This window comes from Ammospiza nelsoni, chromosome 2 (genome assembly GCF_027579445.1).
Source record: "Ammospiza nelsoni isolate bAmmNel1 chromosome 2, bAmmNel1.pri, whole genome shotgun sequence".
Taxonomy (NCBI): Eukaryota; Metazoa; Chordata; class Aves; order Passeriformes; family Passerellidae; genus Ammospiza; species Ammospiza nelsoni.
This window is the reverse complement of record NC_080634.1, coordinates 59,019,752-59,041,843: the sequence shown is the minus strand read 5'-3', so window position 1 is coordinate 59,041,843 and position 22,092 is coordinate 59,019,752. Positions and strand designations below refer to the sequence as shown.

Genomic DNA, 22,092 nt, shown 5'->3' with positions numbered 1-22,092 from the left:
AGAAGATCAAAAATTAAAATCAACTTGTGCTAGTTCATCTAAACAACTGGGTTGTTTCTAAGAACATGGTTGACACAGATATTCTGTGTAATTTTTTTTTAAAACATTCTATAGTCCCCAGGAAAATACACATATTGAGCAGGGTCAAGCAAGGCTGAATTTGTGAGGGCTGATTCAACCAGGTCTGCATAATGGTTATTGCCTGTCCTCAGCAGAGAATTCACACAACCCCATACATCCAACCTCTGGTAGCACCAAATTCTCTGTAGATGATGCCTGCACTCGAGTGTAGCTCAGCCCATGAAACTCCAGCCCCCCAAGCTGTGCCTTCACACGTTTAACTGACCTTATTCCAGGACCTCTCCTGCTGATCCTGGGCTCTATCTGTAAGACTACAAAGGACCTTTTTCTTTTTGCCCACTCTTTACCCTGAAGTAATGTCCTATTCCCATAGGAGAAGAGAAAGCTCCAGAGAGGATTCATGTGCCCTACCTTTTGCCTCCTAGAAAGGAAGACATTAGGATCTGGAATAGACTGTTTGGAGTCAATGGAAAAAAGAGGTTTTTCATGAGGGCTAACTGATCTTAGACACTATATTTTAGCTATATCTGCTGTTACCTGTGTGTTTGATGATGGTATGAGCTGTGCCTGGAAAGGTTTATTTCTCTGCAGAGGATACAGAGGAAGCTCTGAGAGGCTGGTTCAAATGTCAATGTCTATGTTTCAGTTGACTCAAAAAGGATAAACTAAACTTACCCATTCTGATTTTGTGCAAAGAAGTAAACAGTGGACAGAAAAGATACCAAGGCGAATAAAAGATGTAGGAAGAGACAAAGAAAAAAAGGGACAGAATGTGGGGAGAAAACATATGAGTGGCAGAGTTACCATCAGCTTGGAAGGTATAAAAGTCAAACTAGTCTGTAAGTAATGGTTACATGTCTCTCTTCAGAAGGTGGAATCGATCCCAGGAAGCTTCATTTCTCACATTCCTTGGTTTTAACAAAACACCTCTGAAATTCACAAGGAAAATTACTGTCTTAGCCCTCTTTTAATTTCTGGTGTCCACAGAGGGCTGGCAGCTTATTATTATCTTCAGTTGTTCAACTAACTCAGATGGGAGAGGTATGAACTATGAACCCAGACATCTTAACCTGCAGTTAGCCTATGAGTGGTAGCATGTAAGATACCATTTCTAGTTTCTTATTTTTAAAAGAAAAAAAACACTATTGGACTCTAAAGTCAGACTCTCGGGAGGCAAGCAGTATCCCAATTTAGGCATTTTTTATTATATCTGCTTTAAACAGGATACAGATTAGGCACGGGACTCTACATTAATGTTTGCCTCATTCAGCAGTTCAGTATTGGTTATTTTTATTGACTAGGTTTAGGGTGAAAAGTGAAGATGACTTTATTCCCTTGCAGGACTCACAGTTGCAGAAGGCTGAAGATATTTTAGGAGTAGAAGGTGGAATTAGAGAAAAAAGGCCATATGTAGAGGCAGTGGGATTTCAGTGGTGAGAGCCAATTTCTTCATTTGCCAGTTATAAATTATTTTGGGAGCACTGGATGAGCTATGCTAATCAGACAACTTCATTTTGGGTTGGAGGTGACATGGCAGGAGCACAGCTATAGATTGAAATCATTATCCATTGTGTCTAGAACATATAAAATGCTATGAAATATCCTGAAAAATCAATATCCCAGCCTGGACACTAAAAAATAGGTCAATGTATTTGATAAAGCTCAATTGGGACAAATATCTCTTGGGAAATTCAGCTTTCCCATTAACCTCAGGGATGGTTAATTTCCAGATGATTGAAACTGGTTTAAACCTGTTAACCATGCTTCTACTTCCCAAAAAACATAAAATCTTGCCTTTGTTCCATTCTTTTTCTTCTGTGCCTGATCTGACAATGATTTTTTTAAAGCAGGACCTTTCTATCTCAACAGCAGTTACCACCTCTCCTATTGCTTAATATATTTTGCTAATCAATATCCGTAAGACATTATGAGTGTGGTTCATCTTACTGAACACTGGACATTTGCAAAGCAGGTATTTAACATCTGAGGCTGTTTTTACAGGCACAAGAGAGAAATGGATGGGTTTTGGCAGCTGGTTCCTCTGACCTATTTTAGACATGCCTGTTTCTCTTGTCTAGCTATACCACCTTCAGGCAAGTACCACTGCTGTACACATCTGCATTGGAGAGGTTCAAATGCCAGCAAAACAAAATCCACCTGCCACTTAACCTTTCAAACAGAGAGTCCAAAATAACTAAAAGTGGGTGTACATAAAAGAAAATTTCTCTCAACATTTTTAACATTTTCATACACCTTACAGTTTTCATTCCTTTTTCCATGTTGTCCTTATCTTGGACAGATTTAGGTATTGAACATGCACAGATAAGCCTCCATGACTACCTACTTTGACAGATACACAGATAAGAATGTACTGTTAAAGTGATTTAGCAAGGTTGAGGTATTTAGGAACAGCTTTAAAGGTGCTTCGAAAGTGGTTTAGTGCTACAAAGGCATCATTAAAGCATTTATAGTTTTTTCTGCTTCTAAAGGGGGCCTGGGTGGAAAAGAAAGAAAGGAAACAAGGAAGAAAGAAAGGTGATCCAAGTATAAAACCTTGGCATTAACTCAGTGCCAAAAATAGCAAAAGAAGCATAGGAGTATCCTCAGAATACTGTTTTGATTTGGCAGTACCTCAATTTTTTTAAAGTTCCCTCTAAGGATATATAAATGCTGAATGTTCTCAAACTTTCACTTTACCTTCTGATTGAAGAAGGTCTCTTACTTCTTTTTTCAGGCAGTAATCTGCTGCGAGAGCTACAGGTGGGACAGTTACAGACAGACTTATAAAGGAGCCTTTCACCCAGCACCTACTTTTGCACTGTACTTTTTATTGAGACAGCATTTCAAGCAGAGAACTCTGTACAATGCAAAACTAAGAGGAGACATTCCTTTGTTTCGGCTGAACAGCACCCTCGTGGCTTCTCTTGCTGCAAGACCTCTGCAAAGAGCTGCCATAAAGCTGATATAGAGCCATAAAGCCCCCATAGCCTGAAAACTGGGTACATTTTACACACAATATAAATGTTTAGAAAGTGCTGGTCTGAATGATGGAAATTTTATTTCATATATTCATTGTATGTTTTTAAGCTCTATGGCAGAAGTCTTTGCTCAGATAAGAAGGGAAAGACCGCTGGCAAACTGGAAATACTTTAAATTTTCTGATATAATATCTTTAATTTTAGTTCACAGCAAATCTTCTGCTTAGCTGAAGATGAATCAGGTACTAAATACAACTACCTACACAGCTACTGCTTGTGAACACCAAGGGTCTTTACTTCCTAAAGACACTTCCATCAGATTGTAGAAAATGGCTTTTTAAGAGTATCTTTTTAATTCTCATAGAAGTATCCAACTTGTATGCACTTAGAAACTGCTCTTCCATTTATGATAATTGAATCAGTAACTGCAGGTGTCTTATACTCTGTTACAAGTTTATAAAATTTTTGTTAAAAATTTGCAGAAGTCAAATTCTAATCTAACCATTGTCAAATTCTTAACTACAAAAGATTCAGTAAAACGATGTAAAATCTTTTGAGTTAAAGCTGAAATACATTTAAAATTTTAAAAATGCTTCTCCCTGCAGTGAAAAATAAATTTGAGTGCCATAAGGCTTCATTGTGCTAATTTCTGGCTATGCAAACATGATGCATAAAAGGTACTCACAGGAGAAAAGGATCTTGTGTGTCACTGAACTGTAGTCACTAAATGTGTGATGGATGGTCAAGATTTCTGCATTTTCTCTGAATCTAGCCTAACTAACCACATGGTGATGGAAGAGTCAATATTTATTTTTACAGGCTACCAGGAGTCATATAGTGACGCATATACAGAAATACACTTAGAATTTTTTTTCACCATGAAAGTAGGGCAAAATTCTATTTTTGTTTTGATGACAGAAGGGAGTTAATAATTTTTTTTCTATAACATTGCAGAAAAAAGGTACAGCTACAGTCCATAAAAGTTTTATGAGTACTCTTATTTACACTGTGCTTAAAAAGAAACATCTGTGACTGCTTTATAGTTTCTTTGTTTGCAGACAAAATTTATCTGATTTACAAGTTCCTTCTGAAAAGCAGCTGAAACAGAAAATTCACCACAGCATTGTTTTCCACATTTGGCCTTTTGTAATACACACCTTGTCAGGCTACAACAACTGAGGAGGATCACAGTTCTTCAACAGCATTAGGGAAAAGTATGGAAGCAAGTTTTAAAATGTAAGACAATTGATTTCCTTAAAACAGCTGGCAGTAAAATAATTACTTACTTGTTCAATGGCTGCAGTTCCTAAAGAAATATTGCGCGACTAACTCCTCAGTTACTGTGCCAGAGCCTCAGGACGAGCACTGCCCACTGCAGTGAAGTCCTTCATGCTTTTGTGTTTCTAAACCGGCAGTGTACAAGGCTGGATTAACCACACCATCCACACAAAATCCAAGCATCATCCAGCTCCAGCTCACTGCAGAACTGAACCAAGAGGCCACAGAGGATACATGTGAAAGAAAGAACCGCACCTGCTCTGCAAACAAGGCAGACTTCTGCACATCTGTGCAGGTACAGCCATGCACATACATACCCATACACTAGAGCTTGCAGCTTCCCAGCAGAAAATCCCTGCTAGAAATGCTATTTAAATTGTGTCAGTGCTGCAGCTGGGCCCCACTTCAGCTCTCTCTTTGATACAGTAACATACTAACAGGGAAATGGAACAGCTCCACTGCAATGGATTTGTACCACCAGGCACATTTCTGACAGAAAATACTCAAGCAGGTTGAAACCTCATCAAACTTCCTCCTTGATTCTGGGGTTGTACCAACCAGCTTACAGCCTATTCCGAATTATGAAAAAGGTACTTCATGTTTTGTTCTTCATTTGCCAAATTTACCCATTTTTAAGAGAGGGTGGGGACATGTTGCAAAATTTCAAGATGCCAGGAAAGCTTATGAACAAGAAGCACCACATGATGACAGATGTATTTTCAAGAAAGATGTGACATTCAGAGTAAAAGGGCAACACAGGTTGGGGAAGAAATAAATGTAAGATGGCAGAGCTCATCTTTGTATTTAGATGAGCAGTCAAATCTGAGGCTTGGAAGCCACAGGGGATGGATGACATTAGGTCTGCTGCCCTGTAAAAATGATAGTGAGATTTTTTTATAGTTCTGGTGTATAATGTTTCTGCAAGAGAGCAGGTATATATACAGCCCCAAAAACCTGAAGGCTGCTCTGAGATGAGTGAGATGTGTTTCAGTCACTCACTTGCATATCACTGGACAATCTGGAAGGCCAAAAATTGACAGCTGTGCAGTTCTTCAGGGGTTTCAGAGGAGCAAAGCTGAGAGGCTCTGTACATTGCAATGGATGTTGCTCAAGCCTGGGGCTGTGCTGCTGTGTTCCAGGATGCCCACAGGGATGTTACAACTACAAAGTGACCTTAGCAGCAAGGGACATGAACTTTTCTCTCAGTACTCAGCCAGTTTTTCAATGGATTTTGACGGGGAGTCCCAATTAATAAAATCATATATCACCATTAAGTATGGTTCAATATCTTTATTTGAAGATTTCAGTGCAATTGGTTTTTTCCTGCCAACTGGCTTCAGTTCAGAGTTCTCTTTACTTTTCTATTGATCTTTCCTCCTGTTGAAGAAGCCTTTATTCATCCCAATTAATGCAAACTGGGTTAAAAACTTTTCATGCTTCTGGTATTAGTGGTAGCATGTACCATGTTTTAATTAGGACAATATCCCTGGGCAATTCAGGAATTTGTGCACCTGCATCTTGAAAATGGAATCATCTACCCTTGCCTGCCCCTAGAAATCTTCAGTTTCCTGGGATGTATGTGATTCAGTCTAGCCTTACCAGGAGAGTTTTGGAACAAGGTGGGTTTTGCTTGGCCACCAGGTCTCTGTAATGGAGTGAAAAAGCATGACATATCTGAGTTCCTCAGTTCTCCACTTCTTGTCCAGGAAACATGGAAATCCTGCTGCAGATTACAGCACTACAGCCCCAACTCCTGACAGAATTTATGTTCTCAGTTGGACTGAGGATCACTACTCCTAATGCTGCTCAAACTCCAGGTCTCATAGGTGAAATATTTCCAGTTCACCAAATTGACATTTTCTAGGTTGGTTGAAAAACTTCTGGAAGTTCTAACAGTAAACAGAAACTGTGTGAGTCCAGTTTGCCCACTGGTGTCCTTCCCAGCCTCATGCTTCACCCTGCCTTGGCTGTGCAATAGCCACTGCATTGCACACAACACAGGGGGATTTGGGGTTTGTAAACAGAACATTGAGAACCACTCTACTGAAAGGTGAAAAGGAATAAAGAGCTCATGTTTAGAGATGCTGACTGCTGTGCTAACACAAGTAAAAATATAAGGGGGGAAAAAGCCCTTTATTTTTATTGTTAGCATTTGAAGATAGCATTCTGAATACACTCTGGGATTATATCTCCTGAGTCAAATAGCACTGTATTTACCAACACTTCTCAGAGAAGAACAGCCTTTTAAGTGATGCTTAGCAACAGCATTCTCCATTCTATTCTATTAGTTTTAACACTTCCATGTTTGTTTTTCATTTTGAGTGAAAAAATACCCAAGAAAAATTTCATTCATGCTCCGAACACCAGTATGTTCAGATGGATGGCACTAGGCATAGGAAGCCCTTCTGTAACTGACTTTGCACTCAAAATCTGTCTGGACCAAAACTCCAACCCTCCCAAAACCACCACTGATGTCAGTCACCTTTATATGGATTTGATTTTCAGTCCTCTATCAGCTTACACTGTCCAGAAACCGTCAGACTGAAGGATGGGCAATCACCTTGCAAAGACCAGGATGAACCACAGCCCATGAGAAGCCATGCATCCATGTTTTCCACAGAAGCAGACAGAGCTATGCTGATCAAAGTCTTATAGGAAGGATTAGGTGTGCACCAGAATTCAGAAACAGAACAAGGAACATGAAGTTTAATATTGCCAAGAAGAGATAGGGGGCATGTCCAGGAGATTATTCTGTACCATTTCACATCACACTGGATGGGAGTGAGGGATTCTCTGGCTTCCTGGAAGAGGAGCAGGGGTTTTGGCAGAGGAAATGTGGCAGGAGGAAGCCACTTGCCTTTGTTCATTGTCAGCCAGGGTCTGCAGGAGCATTTGCATGTAAATCATTCCTTCTTTTGTACACTTTTTTTTATTAATATAGTTACTATTACTGTTCATTTTCTTATCTCACCGCTGTTTCCAGTAAACTGATCTTATCTCAACCCATGAACTTCACTTTTGTACCTCCAGCTGTCAGCTGTGGTTCTCAACAGTAAAGCCAAAATTCCTTCTCCCTTGCAGTTTCAAATACCTTAATTTCTATTCCTTACTATATAACTGGACCTGTGTTACTACAAGTCATGTCTATTTGGACTGCCATGTGAGTTTGTTGAGTGTTTTAACACAATTCTCTACCAGATAAATAAAAAATTTTTTAAAAATCAGCTACTTTGATCGGGACTAAACCATGAAATCAGAGTTCACACATCATACTTAACCTAAATAAAGAATTCATGGGAAACAGAATCTTGCTATCATAATATTTATTGGAAAGGTATACAGAAAGAAAAAATCCATACATGCTTCTCAGGAAAGCATAATTTCCCAATGGATACTGCTCTATTCGACTTGAATCTAAACTAACACTCAAGATTCTAATAGCACTTGGCAAGCTGCAGACACATCATTTTTTAACTTAGGCTCACATTTGAATTACCTGGACTTAGATTTCCAATGTGACCTTTTCAGGGCTTTATTTAGGAACAAAAAGAGTTCTCACTGGAGAGAGAAGAGGCTTTTTAGAGAACAAGATGTATCGCAGAAGGTAGAGGCTAAAATAGGAGCTGCTGCTAGTCCAGATTTAAATAAAACAATGACTGTGCACATAAGATTTGTTGCTTTCAGTTGACAAAAGGGAATATAATATTAATTTTTTTTTACATTTAAATCAAAATTTGTGATCTTTTGTACCATGTTTTCAAGTATGTATTTATTCACCCTGTGCCTGAAGCTTATAAAATGCAGGAACATGGTGGTTTTTCTGCCTGAAATAATGGACACACTGAAGATGCACGTGACAAACAGAACAATTGTATTTGTGTCCTCAGCTCTGCAAGGAGTTCTGTACCAAAGAATATAAACAATGAAAGCCAATGCATTTCTCACTTCTCAAGACAGACCCTGCACTCTTAATGACCATCTAAAATTCCAGCATATTAGGATCATATTAGATGTTTATTTTTCTTTTCCCATAGGTCTGCTGATAGGAGAAGTGCACAAAATCTGACTTGCAAAGTGCAACTATCCTGTTCTGCTGTGTAATCACATTTATACTGGAGCTATAGACTGGTTTTGTTCCTCTTTTCCTTTATCCTTTCTAGCTGCATGGCCTAGCTTTTACACTGCCTTTTCACTGCTGAGTTTAGAAACATACAACAGGAAATCTCAACTGCATATTTACACAGAAAAAAAGTGGAAATCATGGAGGAGCCAAAAAGAGTTTTGAGTCTTTTTGTGGCGTGCTCAAAGACACAAGTGGAGAAGAAAGCCAAAATAGATATGCTATCTAATTGCTAAATATTTACTTAATGCAATCATCATTTATTGAGGAAGAACAAGAGTCCAAATATTTATGAAAGATGATAGCATTAGTTACTATAGATGGGGTTTAACACTAATTCGGGGGAAGAAGACTGCTATGACAGATAAAGATTAGTTTATGTTATTCAAACTGATTATGCCCTTAATTTTCCCCAAAAACATAGCTCAAAATCCACCACAGAATTAAACAGCTCTTTCTCTGAGCTAGCACCTTCCCTGTAGTCCTTCTTCTGCCTGTTTCATTTATGGATGCAATGCCTGAGTGCGTGGTCCAACATTCAAAATGTGTCATTCTGATGCAAATTACAGAAGACAGGGTAACACAATCTTTGCTCTTCTCTACCATTAGAGGCATGTCAAAAGCACAGAAAGAAGTTTTATCCCTACAACCACCTGTAAAAGCCTGAAAACCACTCTACACCGAGGTAGAGCAAGGAGGGATAGTAATGGGAGAAGATACCTCTCCTCTCTGTGCACCTCAAGGGCTCCAGTCAAAAAGCCACGCAGGCAATTAAGTCATCATCCTCTGAAAGGGGCTGAATGATCCTTAAGGCTTTGTAATTAGATTTTTCAATTTTGAATATCGTGATTGAGAAGGGAATATTGGTATTACCATCTTATAGCAAAAGTTCTGTACCTTCTTGGTGATTTCTCATGGGAATCTCCTTGCAGCACTGACAACTACTTCTTCACAGCACAGCCAACAAACTGCAGCTCCCTTCTCAATCAGCTGACCCACTCTTTTATAGCACTCATCCTCATTGGACACAGCTGTGGCCTGTTAAGGGCAGGCCTGCTCCTAATCTTTGGTAATTAGTACAGCTGCAACTCCTCAGGGGTGAGATTACCTTCTGCACTATCTTTATTTTCTTACATTCTATCCCCCCACAAATTGGAGTAGGTGGACTACTCACAACATAAGGATATAATTCATACGTATAACACAGAAAAACTTTGGACAATGAAGGAAAGCTACCAGCATCTGCTCAGAGTGGCTGCAGGAATTAGTGAACATGACAATTACCGGATGCCTAGAAAACATTAATTTTATCCCATCTAATGGATCTAATTTATATGAAGTGTATTCAAAACATCACTTAAGGTTATTACCACATCTCTGAAATAATTTCATTCAACTGAATAACTGAAACACTTTATGCACCTTTTATTAATGCATAAACATGATTAACTTGCACTTTATCCATCTGAAATATTAAAATGTTAAAAGAAGTAGAAAAGCAGAAAATTACTGGACATTTCCTGGTTGTTGCTGAGTGAGACAGGCAGGTAGAATGAACCGTAACCAACCTGTGACCATTCCCTTCAATACTAATGTCACTAATAAAATCCGATGTCAATCAGGAGCCCCCATCAAAACAGCATGATCACTTGTCATCAGTCCCTTAGACCTACATAATAATCTGAAAATTGAATAGAAAAGAAGTGTTTTGTTGAAGATTGTCTCAACAAAATGACTGCCGTTATATTCAGCTTATACAACTAATGCTGCATCTGCTTTAGGTTGACTACAGTTGGATTAAATTTAGATCTAACATGAGGTACATACTGCTATACAGTCACCTCCAGCTGAGATTCCATGCAATGTTGTTAGAAATACATTATTTTTTTCAAAGATGCAGTGTGAAAGCAATTTTTTAATGCTCTAGTACAACGAAAATGTCTCTTTCCTTTCCCAATAATATTTTCCAACACTGTGGCAACATGAATTACATAAAACCTCTCTGGGCCAGAAAAGAGTGCTTGAATAATAAGCAGTACAAACTCAAGAATTCTGCTTCAGATCATTAAAAGAAACAAAAAAGATGCTTTTTTCTGAATGGCTTAACTAGGTAAAGAAAGACAAATGACATGGCAGGAGAGAGGGAAAAAACTTGAAGTAAAAGAGATTATTTTAAATAATCTGAAGACAAAGAGGATAGATTAAATTGAAGTTTATACTAGTATTAATGGGGCCATGATAAGGCTTTAAGCAGGTCTGCGCTGTCCCATCTGGAGGGACTGTGTTTACACTGTTTCCACTTCTGTAAGTTTTTAACTAGCTCCTTGTTTGATTGCATCTAATTGCTTTATGATTTATTGCTTTTACTTACTGTTGCTTCAGTTCTTGCATGGTTTTCATTACATGATATACTCATATCTATAAGAAAACTGTTCATCAGCAGATCACATGGATTTGTTAGTAGCCTACGTAAGTTCTTTTCTCACAAAATAAATACATGTAAATTATGCATGCTGCTTTGTTGCTGTAGAACTGTCCAGACTGGAGACACTTAGATCCTCCCAAGTTGCTAAGAAAGAGCAGACCCTGTGGTGAACTGAGAGGGGAGCTCAGCAGACACAGACTCAGCTTCCTCAGCCTCACTGAGCTGGGGCACCCCTCATGCAGACGGCATGTAGCAGACAAGTTCTCCCATTGACATCCCCATTGATGGTGGTGGGGTAGATGTGGCAGTCACTAGACGGTGTCAGAAAATGAGTGCAGTCCTGTGTCAACTACTCTATTAATATCTACAAGCAGAATAGCAGGTGGTTAACCCTGTTTGTATAGCAGGAGACGTGAGGGGAGCGTTTCTCCTGCTGGCTGACAGCATGGCTGAGATCCCCTTGCAGCACACATCCTCTGAATTCTGTCCAAGCATTGCACCATTGTCTTTGCAGCACAGACTTTGCTTTAAAAGTCATCTTCTGGCACTCAATTTGCAGAATAGCTGGCTGTTTGGCACCCTCTGCACCAGATGTTATCTTGTAAACTCAGTGAACAGATGCCTGTTCCATTCTCACAATAAAAGAATAATCAGAGTTACCACTTAATTCTGTGATTCGAAGTTAACGATATTTAAGATTTATAAATATGCAACAGAAGCATGTTAATTCTGTAATAGTACTGAAAAAAGGCATGTAGCTCAGGAATGAGACAAATATTTCATAAATATGCCTAACAATAAGGATTTAATTTATTAGCAGTTTTGGCAGAGCAACTGCAAAGAAGATTGCAGTTTTGAAGCACGTTTGTCATTTGACAAAGGGGAGGCTGTTACTCAATATAATAACAATACTAGGTTTATTTTCTTTTAACTATTCAAAAAATACCTGCCTGAAAAATTCTCCAGATCAGACTGTTTGCTTCTAATCTTAAGGTGGATTTCACACCATACTTAAGAGACCAGGCACCTATTATATTTATCAGGCCAGTTATGGCTTCACAGTAATCAGAAGTTTCATGGAAGAAGCTCTCAGAGCCCTGTTTCATAGACGGATGACTAGGGCACTTCATATGCCTTTTTTGACTCCTCCACCACGGCTACTTCAATCCCAAGTGTGATAGATGGAAAAAACTAGGCATCAAAACAGCAGAGGGTTAAATTAATCATAAATCATTGCACTCCATCAATTTATGCATTTATCCTATTCTGTGCATCTAAAGTTGAATGAAATGCCTGGAGGTTTTTGGTTGAGCAAACTGAAGTAATGAAAACAATTTCCTAAATAAAATATAAGCATTGTCAAGAGGTCATAAATAGAAGTCCAGCAAGATGAGTTTCCATCTCAAAAGGAGCAGAAAATTGGTTCCTTCAGACCCACAATCAAATGCACCAATAAGTGAACTTTTGCCTATTGAAACAGAAAAACAGAGCACTGCAAAATGTAATAATCCTGCAAGTTAAAAAGGTTTTATATCATAACCACGGCTGTGACCACAAGGTTAGCGAGACAATTTATATAAACCACACCAGCTTGTTCATCATCCCTCAACAACATATTCATTCAAGACCAGCCCCTGATTTTGTTTCCCATGAAATCAAATGCTGAAAATCAGTTATCAAGTATGCCAATTTTAAAGAATTTACCATCCCCTCAAACTTGTATTTCCCTCCCTTACTTTTGGCAGCTTCTCTTCCATTGAAAATAATAAAATAAAGGAGACAATGAAATATTCACCCTGAGTATTAAAGCTCAGAGAACAACTACTGGAAAGAGCCAAGTCTTTTTAAATATTTTTTTAACTAGTGCATAAGAAAACTCAAAATATCAGGTGCAGTAGTAGAAAAGAGCTGGTAAGAAAAGGTACATATAAGAAGATCAAGAGGAAAAAATGTATCTCTACTTAATGATATTGGTCTAGCATCTTAAACCAAAACTGCATAATACCTGCCATTTTTTAACATCCATGTCATTGACACTAATTTGCTCAGGAAGGAAAAGATAAGGGCAAGTGGTGAAGTACTGCAGTAAGGCTTGAAGCCGTGTTAAAAATAGGAAGAACCAAAGATCAACAGGAACAGATGTGTAGAGTGAAATAGTTACTGATGAAGACCACACATGATCCAAACTTCTTAATTTTTTTCATTCTTCTTCTTTTTTAAATTTAATTCGAACTCATTCCAGTTTATTCCCATTGGCCCAATGTCTGAGAATAGGATACCCAAGCTGAATTTGAGGTGCTTATCTTTTGGTTTAATTACATGTGAAAGGAATCAAATTCACCTGGATGTACAAATACACAGTAAGTAGAGACAATCAGGAGGTTTGCTCCAAGAGCACCCTCCTGCTCCTACACCACCAATACCAGTGCATTCCTGTAGCTCAGAACCCAAGCAATTAAATAGCAGGTAAAACTGAAAGCATGTAATTTGAGAGTCCTGACATGAGGAAAAAGCAACTTTGTACACAGTGTGATGAAGTCTGTGGTAAGCTATTATCAGGCACAAATGAGATTTCAGACACAATCTGAAACAGTCAACAGTCAACCCTTCAAACAGCTCAGCTCAATGCTCATGAAAGTAAATGTGCTGGGTTTTGCTGAGATAGAGTTAATTTTCTCCACTGTAGCTGGTATGAGGCTGTGTTTTGGATTTCTGACCAAAACAGTGCTGGTAACACAGGGATGTGTTTGTTACAGCTGAGCAGGGCTGACACTGAGTCAGGGCTTTTTCTGCCTCCCACCCCACCAAAGACAGGGCTGGGGGTACACAAGGAGCTGAGGACACAGCCAGGACAGCTGACCTAAGGGATACTCCAGACCATATGGCATCATGCTCAGGATGTAAAGCTGGGGAAAGAAGGAGGAAGGAGGAAGGCCTTCAAAGGTATGGTCTTTGTTTTCCCAGATCACATTATATATAATTGAGCCCTGCTTTCCTGGAGATGACTGAACACCTGCCTGCCTGCACATGGGAAGTGGTAAATGAAGTCCTTGTTCTGCTTTGCTTTTGTGTGTGGCTTTGGCTTTACCTGTGAGGTTTCCCACTTTACTGTTTTGATTCTCTTTCCCATCCCACCAGGGGAAAGTGAGTGAGCAGCTGTGTGGTGCTGTCTGGTGTTAAACCACAACAATAAATCAAATTACTAGGAAAGACAGGGAAAACAAATAGAAATATCATTATCTCATTGCAAAAGTTACATCCTTATCTCATGGTTCCTCTACCAAAAAAGACGTGGAAACAATTAATAGACCAACAGGAAGGTGGCAAGTACACTCAATGGCATGGAGGAGTTTCCAGGAGAAAATAACTACACACAGTTTATTATTTTCAGCCTGGGAAAAAAATTACTAAGTATGTCACATAGGGATGTGACAGACATTTACAAAATCATCAGATGAATGAAGAGTATGGAAAGGAATCTGTTCATCGTGTCTGAAGACACAGAGAAGAACAGGGGCATATCACATGAAAGTATCATGCTATAGAACCAAAAAGATGTGGTTCTTCCTACAGCACATCATTAAACTGTGTGTAAGTCCTTGCCATGGAAAGCTGTAACTGCTAGAAGTTCATATGCTCTGAAAAGTTAACTGGACCAATTCATAGGAATCACAGGTGACAGCTCTGTCAAGGGCCATCCCCTTTGGCTCAGGTAGTCTTTGAGCAATGAAGTGTAGCAGCATAAAGTACTTCTTGGAAATTGCTATACCTGCCTGTCCTCCTGTACTCTTTACTAGGCTTTAATTTCAGATCTGAACACCGAGTATTGAGTTAGACCAACTTTTGATCTGACCCAGTGTGGCTGTTCTGCATTAGCCTTTCAGTCACTAGTCAATGGAATAATCTAATAAATCAAAAATCAGAAGCTGATTTTGAACAGGGAAGAAAAAAAGCTGACTCAACAAATTTGATTTATTTTTATTTATGCTGGAACATGATATTGGAGACTTAGATTTATAACCCAAATTTGTGCTGGGAAAAGAGTTTATACATCACAGTCCTACACCAAGATGATGGAAAACTGTAAATATAACAGAAAGGCTAAAGTTGACTTGCAGCATTCGGAATTATTATTTCTCAATGTATTTATTCCTGACCAATAAAATTTCTTAGCAAATGGTCATGTTTTCAGCAGGCTAAGACCACTTTCATTAAAATTTCTAATGCATGATGGAATAAGAAATATGTCTGCAAAGCATGCCAGTTATTAATGACAAACTCTAAATTATGGTAGGCTGAACACTCTCAGCAGGCTGGAGGGTTTGATTGTAGTGTTTTGAGTCTGTCTTACAGAATTGCACATTTTGTGGTTTGGACAATATTTATTACACCTCAGAGAGCACAACCAAACACTTTTATTAAAGCAAACATTTAATAGTATTTACTCCACCTTCCTTCCTTCCTTCCTTGCGACCCTTCCTTCCTTCCTTCCTTCCTTCCTTCCTTCCTTCCTTCCTTCCTTCCTTCCTTCCTTCCTTCCTTCCTTCCTTCCGCCACTTCCTTCCTTCCTTCCTTCCGCCACTTCCTTCCTTCCTTCCGCCACTTCCTTCCTTCCTTCCGCCACTTCCTTCCTTCCTTCCTTCCTTCCTTCCTTCCTTCCTTCCTTCCTTCCTTCCTTCCTTCCTTCCTTCCTTCCTTCCTTCCTTCCTTCCTTCCTTCCTTCCTTCCGCCACTTCCTTCCGCCACTTCCTTCCGCCACTTCCTTCCGCCACTTCCTTCCGCCACTTCCTTCCTTCCTTCCGCCACTTCCTTCCTTCCTTCCGCCACTTCCTTCCTTCCGCCACTTCCTTCCGCCACTTCCTTCCGCCACTTCTGCCACTTCCTTCCTTCCGCCACTTCCGCCACTTCCTTCCTTCCTTCCTTCCGCCACTTCCTTCCGCCACTTCCTTCCTTCCGCCACTTCCTTCCTTCCGCCACTTCCTTCCGCCACTTCCTTCCGCCACTTCCTTCCGCCACTTCCTTCCTTCCGCCACTTCCTTCCTTCCTTCCTTCCTTCCTTCCTTCCTTCCTTCCTTCCTTCCTTCCTTCCGCCACTTCCGCCACTTCCGCCACTTCCGCCACTTCCGCCACTTCCTTCCGCCACTTCCTTCCGCCACTTCCTTCCGCCACTTCCTTCCTTCCGCCACTTCCTTCCTTCCGCCACTTCCTCCCTCCCATCTCTCTTTGGGATGTTTCCCTTTTCCTTTTTCCTGTCAAAGGTGTATTTGGGAAGAGGTTGCAAAAGTGTTGTTTTTCCCCCACCTCTTATAACCCACATGGTAATTACCCTAATCTGAAATGATCCAGTTTTGCAATGTGGTCATTTACAGCTTAAAAAAATATATGAAAAATGGATGAGTTATTATAAAAAAAATTGGTCCCTACATTTCATGAACTCTGACTTTTTCCTATTTATAATAGAGCCCAAAGCGCTGCATATGTTGGCAGAGTGTCACTAATGCTAGTAACTGTTGCTCACAGCTATTTTTTTAAATACAGGATACAGCTGAAATAATATTCTGTATCTGCCACCACCGGGCTTCCCTGGTTTTGAGGGGAAATCAGGTGTGTCCTGATTAACTGTGATCCCGATTACTTTATTCAACAAGCCTCAGACACAAAACAGCAACACACAACTTAAAGCTGACACCTGCATCTTGATGAAAGTTGTTATTTCATGTAAACTGTGACCTCCTGGGAATTTTTTCCCCACCTTCTTTAACCATTACCACTAACTAAAACTTTAGTTTCATAGAACTGATATGAACAAGCAGTTAATAAGGCAGATATCTATGGCTTCAGCCCCTCCATGGAAACTAAGATATCATTTTGAAAGTGATGACATAATTCACAAGGAAATGGTGATTAATCCATCACACAAAGTAGGACACTTCAGACTATGAGTAAAAAATGCACATTATTCATTTGATCCAATTATTGTTCCAGGTATCATTCTACTGCAGAGACTTCAATTTTTATTTTTTTTTTCAATCTTGAATTTTATCTTTATGGGAAGAAAAAAAAGAGGAAAATATGAAGAAAAAAAAACCAAATCAGAGGTGCAGACAGACTTTGGGTTTGGATTACTAGTGGACTATGCAATGCTGCTGTGGCAGAGGTTTCTGGCCCCACAGGTGTCTTGTGACACAGTGAAGTCCCTTCCTTACTCCCTAAATCATTCCTTGAGCAGAATCTATGTGGAGGGAGGGCACTTGCCTTGCTCATTGCAACCTGCATTAGATGAAATTACTATTATTTCATCTCCAGCATCCCTCCTACAACTGATTCAGTGGAAAGAAATGGTTTGGGTACAAACAATCCTTACAGTGACACTGTACCAGTGACCTAGCTCCTTTTCACCTCAAGAGCTGAGGTCTGTGGCTTCAAGGACCTCTCTTCTCACTGGCCAAGAAGCAGCCAGCCATTCCTAACCCTGAGGACATGGAAGATTCAAACAGTGCTAAATTAAGCACAGGTTAGTTTGGGAGCTGTAATCAAATGCAAGCAAGTGGCAATTGGGTTTGGCTATCTAAGCTGACAGCCTCAGGAATGTGCAGTGCTATACATACAGCACATATATAGATGGAGATAAAATGAGAGATGCATGTTAAGCACTTAGAGATTTGTTTTAGCCCTCACATTATAGGGTGTGTGCCTTATACAGGAGTGTTAGTCTTCATTGCCATGAACTCTGCAGTGAGACAGACTTACGTGCTAAACTTTGGTACACCCCAACATACTCCAGCAAAATGGAAAAACGAGAATACTCAGGCTCCCTTTGTCATGTGGGCTCCTCTACCAGGGTTAAACTTTTCTATGAGACATTAAAAAGAGGCTCCTGAAAAAAGTAAACTAGAGGTCTGAAATGATCACTGTACCACTTTGGAACAATAAATCCTGTACTTACTTCAAGGCTGGAAATGGTATCTCAGACACAATCAAGAGTAAAGTATTAAAACTGAAAGAAGTCTTCCAACATAGACATTGCCCCAGCTTTTACTAAGCATCCAGATGGAGAGGGTTCATTGTTAGCACATATGCATTCTTAAACACACTAGCTTCTTAAATTTCACAAAAAATGGATTTGGAGTTTTGTTCACATCAAAAGAATTATAACAAAGAAACAGGAGACCGAATTTATGATTAAGAGAAGCAGACACATTCATTTTCTTTTCCAAAGCAAAGCGCCATAGGAAAACCAGACTACGGCTGCTGAAGGCATTCAGCAGTGATGAAGAGTTTAGATTAGCATGCAAACAATAAAATGTTTGACTACATAAAAGATAACCTGAGTACCAGGACTATATTTTATGCAAAAACTAGTTATAAAACTGCTGCATAAATGATCCCCATAGGGATAATTTAGGGAAAAATAATCTGAGATATTTACGTACCTGACAAACACTCCAGACTTGGGGAGATTTTTCTGCTGTTTATATGCCAGTCGTCTAAGTCTACAATGCTTGGCCATGATATCCAAAGTCAGGCTGCCCATAAGTGCCAGCCTTGAAGCTGGGAGCAGCCTGGCTATGTGAGAAGGGCTAATCAGCCCAGGTGGAATATCAGGCTAAAGCAGCCGTCCAGCACCGTGGCTGGTGTGTTCACACAACTCAGCCTGCCACAGAGACACATCCTGGGGTGATAAAGCTAAGCTGGGCTCCAGACCACCTGCATTAACACCTCATCTGCAGTGGTCCCTAAGCCCACTGCAAAATGATTGGAGCCCATCCCAAAGGATGCATCCTCCTCACCTTTGCTTTTGGTGCCCTTCACCTCTCTAAAAGTTATTGCTCCCACTTCATCAGCCTCCCCACTTTTGCACAACTCCCCAGTGAAATACCATGTCCTACCTTGTTCCTGCATCCTTGGCCCAGAGCTCCTGCCAGCAGAGTGGAATACACAGAAGAGCTGCAAGCTCCTTCTTTGCACTAGAAGCACCATGCATACCAGAGCACTGTACATTGATCCTGCGCCTATTTATTCCATTTTCTTACCTTGCAGAGCTGGCAATACACTTCTCTTGCATTTTGGGCAGCAGCTCTAACACTGAATAATCAGCAAAAGAGGCACAGTGTAACAGTTTATGAGCCACATGCATTTTGCAAGTTGGAGTTTGGCCATCATCATCATAAAATGAAAATAGACCAGGTGTAGAAAACATCTGCAAAAATCATTTTGGAGAGAACTTTTTTCTTCAAGGGAGATTAGAGGAGCTTAGATTGTTTGGTCTAGCAAAATGAAGTGAAACAGCTAAGGGGAAAGGTAAGGGAGGATGTGTTTGCTCTCTATTAAATATTAATTAATACCCTATTAATTATTAATAAAGAACTATTCAAGATAAAAATTAATGGTGTCACAAAACAAATGGATAAAGGTTGTTCATGAATATATGGAATGCAAATAAAGTTCCTAACCATTAATTGGGTTCGGAATCAGCCTTCCAATGGGAAAAGTAGAAGGAAAAGACCTCAAACACTTCTAAGATGATGCCTCTGTCAAGAGACTCTATGTTCCTCAACTCCATGTGCCAAGAGAGGGCTCAAGCCCTCTAGCCCAAATCTGTTCTTTCACTTCTGAAAGAAGATGCTAAAACCTAGTTTCCAATGCCCTTTCCTAAATCTTAGGCAAAGAGAAAGTCAGTATTTTCTAGGTACAGGGAAAACCCCCATATCAGAGGGTTTTGATAAGTGCTATTTGTATTTTACCTGATGAAGTCCACTATGAGGGGGAATGAAACCACAATGTGGTCATCTGCCTTACTGCCAGATCTTTATGGCACTCCACAGCCACCACCCTTGGCCTGTCTTTAAACTAGAACACTCAGAAGTTCGTCTTCAGTATCTGTAACTGCACAGTTCTCCTAAGACCCACCTCAAACTCAAACACATGGATCCATCACCAGAAGCATAAAAGGAGATGTGTTTACAGCAGCAGTAGGGGATGCCCAAATGAAGATTTCAAGGCAAAATGGTTTAAATCTCAACTGTAGTACTACACTGACAAGGCTGCCTATTTAAAGATACAGGCCAGTGTTCTTTCACAAACAACTGATCTCTTTAATACAGACCTGGCATTGGATATTTACACAAAACACATCCATTACAAAAAGTTATTTCCTGAGATGAGTCATCCAGCAAGGAGTAAAGCTTTACTGCGAATGGTGGGTCAAAGGCACTGGGGAATATCATCACATCAAAACATAAGCTTTTACTTCAGTGCTTTGTTGGCACAGCATTTAAATTCTATGTGAAAAGCAAAAGAGAGAGTAGAAAAGTCAAAGACATTTGAAATAGAAGGAGAACTACACCAGAAGGATCAAAAAAGAAGAGATCAATAAGAAAAGTCAGGTTTGCACCAATAATTTTAAAAAATAATGTTAAGAAAATAAATGCGGTTATAGACACGTGGGAAATGGACTGTGGTAGTTTAAGGAATGTAAGGGAACTTTAAAGACTGAATCTTGGACTTAATCCCATTTAGAAAAAATATTTCTGTCTAATACCCGTTTCATAAACCTCTTAGAAGTTTTAGTACAGTTCCTAGTGAGAAAAGGATCCACAGAATGAGCCAATATGTGGCATTTATGTAACAGCATTTTCAAAAGGCTCCTGCAGTCAGAGAGAGCCTTGCAGTCATGGCTACTCCATGCCCAGCAAGGGGTTCTTTCAAAGCAGGGTTGAGGCACACCATTTCACAGTCAAGAATAATTTGCTCACATCCTCCTGCCCCTTCTGTTGCATTTGCTTTCTGCTCCAGCAAGTGACTGCAGGTCATACATAAAACTTAAATGTAATAAAACAAATCCCAGGTTACCCACATAAATCCCTTGGTCTTCCACTGCTATGATTTAAATTCCAGGACTTACTAAGTCTTAAACCCCACCTTCAAGGCACTCAACTAGACAAAAGAATTTCCACTTTTTTCCTCCCCACTAAAATAGGTTACTCCATATTTTCTTTGTTCTATAGGCATGGAAAATAGTTACAGAGGGTCACCAGCCAGGATTAGCATGATATTAGTCTTGTCTGTGGAAGTAGAAGTGTCAGTCTCTCCATCTCCTGGCACTGTGCCTGGTGACCAGAAACAGCTGTGACTGGAAGTTTTATGGGGTAACCAATGAACACAAGTAGGTAAGAAAAAAAAAAAAAAAAAAAAAAAAAAAAAAAAAAAAAAAAAAAAAAAAAAAAAAAAAAAACCAACAAAAACCAAACAAAAAAAAACCAAACCAAAAAAACCAAACCAGGAAACCCAAACTCCACAATGCTAGAAAATGCACCAGTACTCAATTTTCACAATTTTCAGGAGGTTTTGTTTATTTGTATGTTTACATTTATTATGTGTATAGGTCCTATAGGAGTATTACCTGCTATAAATAAGTAAAAATGAACCTCTGCTTCTAAACCGGCATTTATGTACTGGGATTTCAGGAAAAAAAAATATGACAGGCATACAAAATGAATACAGAAAATTGTTAAACTCTGCTCACAAACCTGTTCCCTACAGAAATCACAGATGTGTATTGAGATGGGCAGATTCAGCAGGCAGGATAGGAATCGAGACTGTCTAGTGAAGTGTATTAGAATAAATGCCTTAACTCTACCAATACTTGCCTCTGTTGAAGTCTGATTTCTACCTGCACAGAACAAGAGGTTTTTTGCCTTCTGAAGAAAAGTGGTGTGGTGACAGCCACTACCAGGGAGTGTGCAACTGGTGCTGGAACCATTGGTTGATTTTTTTTTTTGTTCATTTTAACTATCATCCTTCAGATACCTGATGGTGATTTGCTGTCAAGGTACTCAGAAATTAATAAAATTATCTTGTCCTACCCTCACTAACATAGACCCCATCACTGGGAATGAACTAAGAAATGAAAGAGGAAAGATGAAAAGAAAGAGAAAGGGAGCAGACCCTGATTTTCTGAGGAGTTGTGCACCTTGCAATCCTGTGTGTGGCAGACCAGGAGCAGAGGCAGCACAGCAGATCATCATCTACCCAAAACTGAAAAGGACAATTTAGTTACCTGCCAGATATTTCTGACAGCTTACAGAAGGAAAATTCGTCTCTGCTATTGACAAACAGTAAGATAAACTGCAATACTGTATCCAGAAGCATTTCCAGTCAGGAATGCATGTAATTGCAAACCAGCTACTGTTTGTTTTTAAATGACAAAA

At 39.6% G+C, this 22,092-nt stretch overlaps 1 protein-coding gene across 6 annotated transcripts in view; it reads right to left on the bottom strand.

Annotated features, from left to right (window-relative positions):
- The window catches only part of ENOX1 (ecto-NOX disulfide-thiol exchanger 1), a 360,949-nt gene that overhangs the window by 189,270 nt on the left and 149,587 nt on the right, over positions 1-22,092 (bottom strand). Inside the window, exon 1 of one of the 6 annotated variants that reach the window (XM_059466704.1) lies at positions 9,355-9,420. The exons of the other annotated variants lie outside the window; for them this stretch is intronic. The gene's annotated coding sequence lies outside the window, so the exon portion shown is untranslated. Of the gene's footprint in view, positions 1-9,354; positions 9,421-22,092 lie in introns of those variants that run through there. 6 annotated transcript variants of the gene reach the window in all.